The 13,718-nt window shown below is 38.6% G+C and overlaps 1 pseudogene; it reads left to right on the top strand.

Annotated features, from left to right (window-relative positions):
• Positions 1–578: 578 nt before the first annotated feature.
• On the top strand, positions 579–8,665 carry LOC109451869 (large ribosomal subunit protein eL31; annotated as a pseudogene).
• Positions 8,666–13,718: the final 5,053 nt, after the last annotated feature.

Below are 13,718 nucleotides of genomic sequence, written 5' to 3'. Positions count from 1 at the left end.
AAAATACCATTGTAAAAAAAGATTTTTTATTGATATAGAATGATATCTATGATATGTTAAGTGAAAGAAAACCAACGTTGCAGAAATGTGTGTGTCATATTTCTAGTGTGTTGCATTTGTGTAAAAGATACTTATTTGTCTTTTCATCTAAATACACATATCTCTGGGGAAAGAAAACAGAAAAATAGTGACAGTTGTTGCCCTCCAGCAAGGAAACCAGATGCATAGGGACTGCCGGGGGAGAAGACAGTTGAGTTAGACTGTCCCCGTGATCAAACACCATAGTAATTTTGCAGTTAAACATACGAATCTTCATATTAAGTGAAAAAGGTAAGTCTATAAATAAGTTGGTATCCATTTTAGGCTAGATGTACCAACAAATGAGTTTGTCTCCAACGTGCAACCTAATTTAGTATTTCAGAAATGAGGTTTGATTTTGAAATGAAATTGGATTGTTTGAATTTTGTACAATGTAAAAACGTGACTCATTCACAAAACAACACTACAATTGAACAGAAGAGCGAGACTGGCCCACTGGTGACCATTCAGCATATATTTAGTGAGTGTCTCCTGAGACCATGTCAAAGCCTCGCTGCATCCGCTTTGAGCTGTGAGTCTCACAAACATCACAATTTAGCTGATGCTTGGGTTAACCCTTTGTGAAATGAAGAGAAAGCATCTCAGCCTGTCACAGTTGTTTGTGGGCTTAATGAGGTGAAGAAATATGCAAAAATCTACATTGTAGGGACCCAAAAGTGTTATTTGAAGTAGAAGCAATGTTTGTTGGCGGTTAATAATTATGTTATTAAGGCAAAGCTTAGCTAGACGTCTTTCCATGATGTTCAGTGCAATCATATGTTGAAAGAGCAAGGGTTTTTAAGAATGGATGAGGAGAAACATGAGGGTTTTTCCTTGACAGCAGGGATAACTCACACCTAGAGACAGACAATGCTCAAGTCACCTCCTCAGAACTGATAGCAGATGCAAGAAACACCCCCATTTGAAATGGAAGGTTTTAAAATTTTTACAAAGGTTATTTAGTGCATTTCGTGAATAGGATCCTCATAGGATCTGAAACTTTATAATCAAACACATAAATCATGCTGCAGGTAAATATATGAATATTCACATCAAGTAAAATACATAAAACAAATGAGTTTATTACAAACTTACAAAACAGTTTTAGTATTTCAGAAATAAAATTAGATTTTGGAATGAAATTGGATTTTTACAATTCCATAGAAGAGAATGTAGAAGGGGATAACAAGTCCACAGTAATTTAGTTTTAATCGAATCGCAAACCTAAAAAGCACATTCAGTGGGTAGGATGTGGTTGAGTTAGTCAAGGGTGGATTCTAGAGAGAGTGATTCTTGAGGCTATTTTGTCTCTAAATAACATAACTATTTATTATAGTACCTGTACGTTGCCCATCATAATGAATCATAACATAGCCCGGTGATTAGAAGAAAGCAATATGACCCTTGTAAGTGCTTGTTAGACAAGGTGGCTTATCCAATAATAAGCCCGACCAAGGGGTAATTTCAAAGGTTGAGTCAGATCTTTATGTAACTTGCAGTCGACATTTTCGAAGGAACATGGCTTAAAGAAAGGTCTGATTCTTGTTACCAATGAAAGGACGCAATTTAAAAGGGAGAAATCAGAGAAAGGAACCGATTCCTTCATTCAACAAATATTTATTGAGTGTCTGTTCCATGCCAGGCACCGATCTGTGTTCTCGGATTCAACACCACACACAGGGACTTAGCCTTCATGAGACACACACAAAATAAAGAAGGTAATGTCAGGTACTCTAAGTGCTGTAATAACACAGTGCAGTAAGGTGGTTGGGAGCTATAGCAGGGATGGAAGGGGATATGGGGACGGTGATCAAGGCAGGCTCTCTGACGGAGTGACATTTGAGCCCAGACTTATCAAGGGACTCAGTCATATGAAGATCTAGGGAGAATGTTCCAGGCAGAATGGCCCAGGCAGAACATGCAGTAAGTTCAAAAGACCTGAGGCATGAACAAACACACTGGCGTGTTTGAGAAAGAGCCATGAAAGTGTCATGACTGCTGCAGTGTGAGGCAGGAGAAGAGTGGGAAGAAATGAGTTTGGTCACGCACGTCCTCAATGGCCAGCCTAGGGTATTTGGGTTTTATTCCACGTGGTATGGAAGCTCTTGGAGGATTTAAAAGAAAATGGAGTGACCTGATCTGATTCATGTTCTTAAAATACTCTCTGTAAAGGGAAGACTGTTGGTAAGAGTCAGCAGAGGAGGTAAGTAGGAGGCCTTTACAGTGGTGCAAGTAAGAGACAATGTTGATAATTCGAGTACTACAAGTGATGAGCTGAGTCAGGCTATATTTTGAATTTAAGGAAATACAGTCCATTGATGGATGTGATGTGAGATAGATAACAGAGTAAGAGAGGAATTGAAATTAAGGGGCAGGTCTTTGACTTGTTCAAATTGAGTGGATGGTGGGATGCACTATTGATGGAAATGATTAGGGAAAGGAAAGATTTGGAGGGGAAATCACAGTATTTGGCCAGGTTAAAGGAAGAAGCCTACTGGATGCAGATTTCACTTCTAACTATTGATGTCGTTTGCACAGAAGATGTGCAGCTCAGTTGTGGGAACTTGAACGTGGAAGTCATTAGCATAGAAGTGGTGTTTAAGCCAGAGGACAGCATAGAATCACCTAGAGAGAGGATGCATAGAGAAAAATAAAAGAACCAAGGACATTTAAGTTGAGAAAGGAGAACAAGTAAGTAAAGGAGAATGCAGATGAAACAGAAGGAAAACCAGGTGTCACAGAAGTCAAAAGAGACTATTGAGCTGTACCGAATCCTTGTGAGAAGTGGAGCACAATGAAGACAGACAGTTGGCTGCTGGATTTGCCAACGTGATGCTTATTCTTCACACTTGATCTTAGCCAACAGGCCGAGAAGTGATGTGATGCTTATTCTTGATCATAGTAAGAGATATTTTAGTGGAGAGATGTTGATATAAGTTTGACTGCAGTTGACTGAGGAAAGAATAGAAGGCATAGGGGTGGAGAGAGCACAAATATAGAGCAACTTAATGAGTTTTCTTCTGAAAGTGAGCAGAGAAATAGAGCTGTGGCTTGAGAAAGACACCTTATATTATAAAATCCCACGACTGTTATGAAAATGCCTAGCAAATTGTGGAGTAATTAGATAAAACATAATTTATATTTTTTCTTAATATGCTTCCTTGTAATATGTGTGTGTAGGCATGCACTCGTGCATGTATATGGATGCTTCGGCTCATATTTCCTAGGAAGACTAAGAAAGCGCATCTGTAATTCATTCTGATGAGATGACTTGGAAGGGATCTTGCCTGAATCTCCTTGTGCCCTGTGGATTGATGTACTGGATTTAGCATCCCAGGCCCCTCTGCATGCCTCAACTGTTTTCAAGACCTTTGGAAACCAAAGGCCAGCACATCTTTTCCCATGTCTACTTTGACCTTCCTCCCTGACCCCATTTCTAACTCAAAAATGACTCTTGGTTTTGTTCCAGCCAAATAGTTCAACCTTAGCAAAAGTGGTTCTATGGGGGAGAAATGGATCCTGGGAGAAAACCAACTCATGTGCATAGGGGGTAAAATTTTTGAAAGGTGGTCCAAGGGACCCACAGCAGAGTTCAGAAAAACATGTATCTTTTTCTATACGACCTCTCAGATCCTATGAATAGGTGTATAAGGCTTGGAAAAAGGGCTCAACCTATTTAAAAAGTAAAATGTGTGATTTTTGGTTGCATTGTACTTATGGAAAAATTGTATTTATAAGATAACGGAGAAATTATCACTAAGTTGTAATTCTATTTATAGCAACCATTTACCAAAGTTGGTCACACTTCTTGTGATTTGTGTCATGACAGGAGTAGTAAAGAGAATGAAACTCTGGGGCAGTGAACAGGGTCACAGTCTCCCCTCCCTTCATCTTTCCATTAATGGCCAACGCAAGTGAGAAGAGTCCATGGAAAGACTAGCTGCCAGGAGCAAATGTGTTGCATGAGGAAAAAGAGGGTGAGAAGAAGAACACACTTTACTGAGGAGCAAATTCTCCAAGGCCAATGGCAGACCGATCCTAAGACAATCCCCCTTCTTTCTCAAATAGAATAGAGAGAAGGTGGCCATTCCCAATTGAAACAAAAACTGACATTGGGGTTAATTACCAAGACCTAGAATTATATCAATGATGAGTAAGAGTTAATGAGCAGTAAGGTCAAGTGACCTTTGTGAGCTTTGGGGGCATGTTGACTTAGATTTGGGTTCTAGGGTTTTCTGGCTCATCGAGCATTTACCATTGACCAAAACAATGATGACCCATGTTCAAAGTTCATCATGTGGCCTGCTCTCAAATTGACCATGCAAGCCAATGAGATTGTATGGTACTCCGCCCAGAATGGCGGGTTTACGTCTAAAGGTCCTCCATGTTAGGAAGGATGATTGAAAGCCTAGTCCCATAGAATACTGGGTCTTATAGGAAATGCTGGAGCCTAGCTTGACTGTCTGGCTTTTCGTGGTTAAATAAGACCTCTGTTGACACTTGACTTAAGTGTGATTATCCCCAGTTGAAAATTTGAGAACCAGACCATTTAGCGGTGGATTGGTGCCGCATGTTGCCGAGTACCCTATGAAAGTGTTCACTGTGAAAAGCTAGCGCACAACACCTGAAATTCATAATAACTCAGAAGTGAGCTTGGATGCACTCCTTGTTTGTGGGGTTGTCTGACCACTAAATGATTGATGAGAGGCCTTAGTGGATGAGAATGTTGATTCACTGAAATGTGTAAAATGTACATTTCCTTTTTTTTTTTTTTTTTTTCAATATAAACTACCAATGTATGGTCAGTGTATTTAAAAGGCTGGTAATGTGAGTCTTTGTTAGTGTTTCTCTGTGTTTTATTTCCCTTTGCTTTCCTGGAACAACTAACTCTAATGAAACCTGACGTCTTAGTGCTAAAATATGTTGACTCTCCCACTCTGCCCTTATTGTACATTGCAAATGTGCACAAACTTTCTGCTCTATCACCAGTCTTAAAGTATTTAGAGCTTCTTAGGTTTCTCAGAGGTGATCAGGGGCCCCAGCCTGTGTGTTTCCATATTGAAAGGTGGAGCAAGCAGGCTTGAATGAAGGTGAGCAAGGTTGGAATCGATATCTGATCTTCGTAGTAAATACTGTGGTGTGTGCCCTTGATCTCACCACCAGGACCTTCAGGACCAACTCATTTTCCCAGATGATGTTGACTGCTGATGGATCCTATCTGAGTTTTCCCAGAGAATTGCTCTCAGAAGAAAAAACCTATCGTAACCCAAGGGCAGCCCGTATTCAGCCCATATTCGAGCAGTATAAAGTCTTGGGCATCTTCCTTAGTTTGGGACAACTCTCAAAGGCCTTCCTAGCTCCAGAGCTCTTTTGGGGATGAGCTGATGCCTTTGTCACTCCTTCAAAGGCGTTGACCCCAAGAGCTCCCCCAGTAACCTTCATGCAAATCTGCATCTCAGTGTCCGGTTCCCGGACAACCGAGGCGAAGCCCATTTCAGAGCGTTTAGAAGATGAGCGAGCTATTTCTATTTCTGAAGCTGTCAGATGTGCAGAATCCAGTTCAAAATGTGAAAGACACTTTTAATAGATTATGCTACACGTTTCCCCTGCTTCCTTTCGTAACCAGCCAGATGGACAACTTTCTATAAACATCTCTTTAAGACTATGAGAGTTGTGAAGAAGCTGACAGGAAATAGTTGTACTCGTGATTTAATGAACTTGCTCAGACCCCAGTGCTTTTATTTGGTACCAGTCTTCCCTTTCTGATAGTTGGTCGCAGCAGGATGAGAACCTAGGGCAGTGTTTCTCAGACAAGAGACACTTGTTAAAAACCAGCATTCTCAGACCCTCCTCACTGGAGCAGGATTCCTATGGGAGGGATTTGGTGATCTGTATTTAATAACCATTCCAGGAGATTCTTACATCCAGGCAAGTTTGGGAAAATTAAACCATGACAAAATAATAATAATAATAACAATAATAATAATAATGTGTCAGATGCTGCTATCGAGAGAAACTATTTTTATAGAAAACAACAACAACAAATTATCTGCATAGAGCCACCTTTTGTTACCAGCTGCCTTACTCTCAGGCCGAGGCCCAAACAGCTACCTCTTCTGCTCCCGTACTGGTTACCAAGAAAACCACACGAATGAAAATAATAAACACATTGGACGTGCAGGTTTTCAAAGCACCATTTGTTCATGATGGAAATTAAAGCACCCTGGCAACAGAGCAAGAGAAGCCCTCTGAGGCTGGAAAGGCAGATCACTTAGTGCCTTCCCTCTGAGCTCAGGATTTGGAATAGATGATGGTAAAGAAACTTGAATGCCTGTTGGTGTAGATTGAATCTGAGACTTGACATCTGCAGATAGGTGCACGAGCCCTTCCTTCTCAGTGTTTCCGGAAGTTCCCATATTTCTTCCAGAGGACTGCTGTTCTTCCTTACTTTGTTCCCTATGTTACAAAAGGCACAGCCAAATGCTGGTGAATGTACTATGCCTATAGCCATATGTTAAGCTAATTCACCACTACAGAACATTGTGGTACATTTTATTTGTGACCCATCAGGATAAATTATTTGGCTGCTGTTTCAATGTTAGGTAAGAAATATCCCTTCCCCTCCAGCCCCCCGCCCCATTCCTTTAAGCTATGACAAGGTTTTGATATAAGAAGTTAGTTTCATTACAAGTGTAAAAATAAAGTCATTTGTGTCATTCTTGTTGGCTCTGCTGGGAAGGTAGCAGTTTTAGACTCAAAAATTGGATTTAATTACTCTGTCTTTCATGAGCGTATTGGGGATATCAGCATCTCACCACGTTTAAATAGTGATCACCAAGAATTCTGCAGAAAATAAGCTTTATTACATCTACGGTAATGAGGCTTGCTGTTCCAAGCCTCTAAGAATTCCTTTGGGTGTCCCAAGAAGGCAGAGCCAGAGCAGCCCAAAGCATGTCTTTTTGACAGTCTAAGACGTCACAGACGTTGATTTCCTATCCTTTTGACACTTGTATGGGGTTGGCGTTTCCTTCATAAATGTACTTGGTTTCCCTTAGGATCGTTCAGTGGGTTTGTCTGACAAATTTACAGTCCTGGATGAATTTACAATCAGAAGATAAAAATCTTTGACAAGTTTCTTTTCTTTTCCCCCTCTTGACTTGAAAGTGTGCTTTGCTAATTAAAAGGTTCAATCTGATTACCAAGGCTTTATTATCAAGTTATCTAAAGAAAATTTATATTGAGAAACAATTCAGAAACTATGCTGAGTGTTTTGCATAGGGGAAAAAAATGCATATGTCACACATTGTAACTTAGAGCTTCAGATATAATGGACAGTTTCACTGAGTATTTGAATAGTTGGGCCACTTCAATTTGTTTTTCCGTTTCTGTAAGATGATTTTTAAAAAGTCTTGGTAGAAATACTTGTACTGACATAGATTATGGCACTACATAGACATACATAAATATAGACATAGGTAAACAATATATAGACATATCAGCATGAACAGTAAGATGCCTGACTCAAAATTTGCTGTGTATTTCAACCAACATTTATTGTCAGCAGATCTTCGGCAATGGGAAAAAAAAATAGGGGGCATCATATGAAATTATTCCTTGAACATTTCATAACTTCTAGGTGCTAAACCAATTATCCTAATATTTAATTTCAGAGTGTCTAACATGCCACCAAAACAACTAGTTGTAAAGCAACTTTTATTTCCTTTCTGCAGTATCAAAACCAAATAGCAACAGCAAAAACCAAAACGAAATGTTTAGATTATTTCACCCTGTTGGGTGAATTTAATGATCTTCAGACTATATTGAAAACAACAGAGCTGAGGTGGGGAAAAGTTAAATAAAGTTTCAGTTGGGACTATAATGAGGATTTGGTGATGAATGGGACTTAACTGAAACATAAACTTCACGAGGGGAAGGACCTTGCTTGTGCTTAATGAAGGGAGTACAATAATAAACAAAGGAGAGTAGGAATTCAATCAATATTTATTCAGTAAATAAATGAATGCAAAATACAAAATGGAGGAGATGAGTTCATGTGAAATGCCAAAGTTGGGATGATGCATGGGCACTGATTCTCTAAACCTGTGATGTTCAATATGGTAGCCCCTAACCACATGGAGCTATTTAAATTTAAACTAATTCCAATTAAATAAGGGTAATTTAGCCTTTCTAACTGGGGCCCCAAAGAGTGGCTCCAGCAAAGAAGGATGACGAGAAGAAGGGCTGTTCTTCCATCAATGAAGTAGGGACCAGAGAATTCACCATCAACATTCACAAGCGCACCCACGGAGTGGGTTTCAAGAAGCGTGTCCCTCAGACACTCAGCGAGATCCGGAAATTTGCCGTGAAGGAGATGGAAACTCCAGATGTGTGTGTATCGATACCAGACTCAACAAAGCTCTCCCGGGCCAAAGGAATAAGGACTGTCCCATACTGTATCCAGGTGCGGTTGTCCAGAAAACGTAATGAGGATGAAGATTCACCAAACAAGCTCTATACATTGGTTACCGACCTACCTGTGGCCACTTTCAAAAATCTACAAACAATATGGATGAGAACTAACTGCTGATTGTTGAATAAAGTTATAAAACTGCAAAAAAATAATAAGGTTAATTTATTTATTAGCCAGCTACATTTCAAGTCCTCAGTAGCCACGTGTGGCTGGTGACTACCATAGTGTACAATGTAGATACAAAACACGTCCGTCATCACAGAAAGTTCTCTTGAAGGCCCAGCAGTGTCCTAAACAGAATGAAGGCTATACACGGAGGAGCAGGAATGGGCATAGCTGCCCCTTCTGAATCTCCTATTTCCCAGTACTTTCAGACAAGTTGTGCTGACTCTGCTGACTTGGCATGCTTCAAATCCCAAATCAACTTTCTTTCAAATACATGTGGCAGGAATGAGAAGGAAGGGATCCATTCAATAGATACTGTAAGGGGGGCGGGGATCTGCAGACCGTTAATATGACTACATGGGGAGACAGAGAGACAGTGAGTATGTTTGGAGCCTGGGTTTCTGGTAGAGTGGTGAAGCTGAGAATGGAAATAGGAACTCTGCAAGAGCTATACGCGTATGTCGTAAGTACCACACATGAATATGGAAATGTGCTCTGTGTTGCAAAGATCACCCTTTGGAAGCAGTAGGGTTGATTTTGATAAAATGGTTCCAGAATTTATGTTAGGGGGAAGCTCATCAAGGAAGGCCTCAGTGTATGTCTATGTCTGTGAGAGTTTTGGTTTGAGAGTTGATTATGTGGAAGTAATGATGGTGGACAGGGAATCCCTTGACCTATAGACACAGCAAGATCACAAGTATTTTCCTATGGTTGTGTTGAAACTTGGGGAAATAGAGAAGGCTTGTATAATATTTCTCCTCCAAACCCAGTACTCATATGGGAAAGTTAGACTTACTTAATAAAAAGAGAGATTTATGAAAGTCGGGGAAAATATATGGAATGTGTGAGTGAGGGCAATTTTGAAATCTGAGACCCTGGAGATTTCCTTAAAACAAAGAAGAGACCCATTTATCTAGAATTGTTTGGATTAAGGCTCCCTGGTATTGTGGGGGTGGGAGGGAGGGATTCAGACATCCTCAGGGATCCTTTCAGCTTTGTCTCTGTAATTCTACATGAATCATTAGCCTTTAAGGCAGTTAGCTGTTAGCCAGGTTTCTTTCCACATACTCACCCCAATACTCTTTCCCCCACGACAGTCACCTTCCCTCCTGCTAAATGTGTTTAGGAGATATTTGTTTTTCACTTCTCCAAGGCTCTTTCTTAGGGCATTTTAAAAAATTACTTGACTGGAAACCCATAATGTAGAAAGTGTTGGTTATTTAAAATTATGGCATACTAACTCAAGGAATTGCAAAAAAAAAAAAAAGGGAGGTGTGTGTGTGTGTGTGTGTGTGAACCTCTGAGCTTTATACCTCAAAATCCTTTTCAGATGGACTTTCATAGGCTTGGTCCATTCTAATTACTTTCCATCTTTCCATGTGACTATTTCAGTGGAATTGCGTAACGGGTGCATGTCTTAGCATTTGGCTCTTGTGCAAGCAGATTCTAATTGCTATAGAGGCTTACTTCTTATTAATCCCAAATTGTCACAGTGCCTTTTTATACTTTTGTTTTTGTGCACAAAGCTTTTGGGGGTAGGGGAAAAGCTTAGCATTTTTAGATATTATTTTTTCCTTTTTTCCCCATGATACAAAATATCATAGTGTTTAAGAGCTTAGTCTTCTGAGTATGATGCACTTACTTGCAAATCTCAACTCTGACTAAGGTGTTTATGAAACCCAGCCATGCCATTTACTAGCTAAATGACCTTCGCAACAATTTAAACTCTCTGGACCTTGATTCACTTGCCTCCAAAATGGGGAATAATAATAATAATTAATAATAATAGCAGCAACAACAACGCATTCTCCATGAGGCTGTTAGGAGGACTGAGTGCGTTATAGCATGATATGTATGCAGAGTAAGTCCTTAGTAAGAGTAAAGTGTTGACTATTAGTAGACGGAGTAGCAGTAACTATTACCTAGCATTTCTCAGGCAATCATTCACCATGGCTATGTGAAGTTTAACGGAACATAAAACTTAGGAGTTGTGCTAATTTTATATGATTTTTATAATTTATTCAGAGCTGTGATAATTCTTAACTTGGTGATAAAGTTTATGTACATGTTTGTCATTTTATTTACTTAGGGAACATATGGAACGTAATTTCAGCTGCTACATGCTGGGGCACCTATGAGGTGAAGATGTCTGTTTGAGCAGCAGCTCTATCAGAAATCCAGGCCTTACATTAGAAACATCTGCCTTTGACTCATTAACGGTTAAGATGAAACTAATGACCTCTTCACTTTCCAATGTCTGTAATTGCAAGAGTCAGAGGAAGTAAGTCTTGAGGAAAAATATTGATTCCGCTTTAGCAAACTCTGTTGAAATGCACTGTTGTAGGCCTTGTTATTTTTGAGTGTCTGGATTTTCTTTATGAATTCATTAAAAAATATTTTAGCGGCTCTGGTGGCCCAGTATCTCATTCCAACATAAACTTACCACTGGAAAGCACATACCGTTTGGCTCACCTTTTCATTTCATGGCTTCATAATAATGACAAATTACAGGTGCTGAAATGATGTTAGATCCCTAAGCATAACAGATGCAGGGCTCATATTATTATTCTTTTCTCCAGAACTTCTTAACGTATATGGCGTCTCTTTCTCCTGATTGGCAGTTAATGTCTCATGTGCTAGAATTCCGTTTCAATAACTTGAAAATGATATTACCTTTCCTAATTGGTAGTAACATGGGCCTGTCATTATATCTCGTTTTCAACTTCGCTATAAGAGTCAAGCCTATATTGTGGGTTTTCAAATGATACTTATTGTGGAGCAGGCACAGTTGCCCTCAAGAGAGGATGTCTCTCCAAATTTGCATTTATCTAGATCTCTTGACTCTCCCCCATAAGACCATATGAAATATGTGAAAAATAGTTGTATGAAATGTTCATCCAGTTTTGTTTTTTCTAAGTTTATTTTCCAATGGTTCTTTGAAATCCATTGTAGAAACTATAGCCCTTGTAGGAATCTTTTATTAACCTTAAATGTTGTGACCCTGATAAATTCACTATTCAAGTTCTTACAGCTCTGTTGTAGATTTTCTCTGGAAGTTCTGTGTATATGATCATGCCATCAATGGGTAAAGAGGGCTACTTCTTCCCGTCTAATCTGTGTGCCATTTTCCTGGCCTTGTCTTATTACATTGGCTAGGAATTCCAGTACGGTGTTGAGTATAAGTGCTCAGGACTGACGCCTTTGCATTGTTCCTTTATTCAGGTAGAAAACATTCAGTCTTTTACCATTAAGTTTGATATTAGGTGCATTTTTTTCCCGTAAATACCCTTATAAAGTTGAAGAAGTTTCCATTTATTCCTATTTTACTGAGAATATCACAAATGGAAATTTAATTTAGCCAAATTTATCTTCTGCATCTATTGAGAAGGTCATATCTTTTTTCTCTTTTATTCTGTTAACATGGTGAATTACATCAATCGATTTTTGAAAGATAAACCAATTACATTATTGAGATAAAACTCATTTGTGGATGACGCACCATCAGGTTTATATATTTTTGAATTCAATGTGTTGGAGTTTTGTTTGGAACTTTTACTTCTATGTTTGTGAGGAATATCGATCTACAGTTTTCTTTTTTGCAATATTCTTTTATGTTTTTTTTTTTTTTTATCAGTGAAATACCTGCTTTATATAATGTATTGGAAAATGTTGTTTATTTCCTTTCTGAAATATTTTGCATAGAATTAATTTTATTTCTTCCTTTAATCTTTGATAGAAGTCACCAGTAAAGCCATATGAGTCTGAAATTTCTTTTTGGAAAGATATTTAATTGCAAATTCAGTTCACTTACTAGAGAGGGCTATTTAGGTGGTCTGTTTCTTCTTATGTCAGTTTTGGCTAATTTGTTTTTCAAAGTACTTGTCCATTACATCTAAGTTTTCAAATGTGTTAGCATACTTATTCACAACATCTCCCTTATTATCTTTTAATTTCTGTATAGTGATTTCCCCCTTTATTCCTCATTTTGTTAATTTTTTCATGATGAGTCCAGGTAGAGGCTTAACCACTTTTAGTCATTTTTTAAAAAATAACTAGTGACAGCTTAGTGATTTTTCTTTATTATTTCTGCATTTTCTCTTTAATTGCTTTCTATTGTCATCTTCTTTATTTCTTTTCTTTCTTTTTTTAATTAAAGCTTATTGGGGTAACAATTGTTAGTAAGGTTACATAGGTTTCAGGTGTAAAACTCTGGGTGGTGAACACACAATGTGATATATAGATGATGTATTACAGAATTATTTCCTTTCTCATGTTGGATTTAATTTGCTCTCTTCTTCTTCTTCCTCCTCCTTCTTTCTCTACTTTTAAGGAGGAAGCTTGTATCATTGATTCTGTCTTTTCTTCTTTTTTAATACAAGCACTTAAAACTACATATTTCATTCTAAGCACTCCTTTAGCTGCATCTTACAGATTTTGATGTTTTATTTTCATGTTTATTCAATGAGAAATATTTATATCCTGTGATTTTTTTCTTCATGAATTATTTAGAAGTATGTTCTTTAATTTGCAAATATTTGAGTATATTACAGAAAGATTTATTATTGTTTTCTAAGTTAAGATGTTGTGTGATGTCCAAGCATGTCTTCAGTCACATGGAGCAGGCGGTCAGCAGAGGACTTGGAGTGTATCTACAGAAACAGGAGTGCTTCCCAGCTGAGCGTCTGATTAGCATAAGGAGTAGATATCAAGGCAAAAGGCTCATTCTGGACCCATGTGGTGTCAGTGAAGTGAGACGTGCGGAGAGCACTAAACCAGGATGCCCAGTGGAAGTTACCGATAAGGCCAGATGTCAAGTTAAACTGTGAGCAGGTTCACCTGGAGAGTAAATGTAATATAATGGAAAAAGCACTGATCTTTGAGTCAAGCAACCTTGTGTTCAAAATCTTCTGTGACTTATCATCTCACACACAAATTTCTTGCTTTCTGATCTTGAGAGAGATGCTAGACCTTTCTGTGCCTGTTTTCTTCTTTTTAAAACTAAGAT

The sequence above is a fragment of the Rhinolophus sinicus genome, linkage group LG15 (assembly GCF_036562045.2).
Source record: "Rhinolophus sinicus isolate RSC01 linkage group LG15, ASM3656204v1, whole genome shotgun sequence".
Taxonomy (NCBI): Eukaryota; Metazoa; Chordata; class Mammalia; order Chiroptera; family Rhinolophidae; genus Rhinolophus; species Rhinolophus sinicus.
Note: the sequence above shows the minus strand (reverse complement) of the source record. Positions and strands in the feature narration are given on the sequence as shown.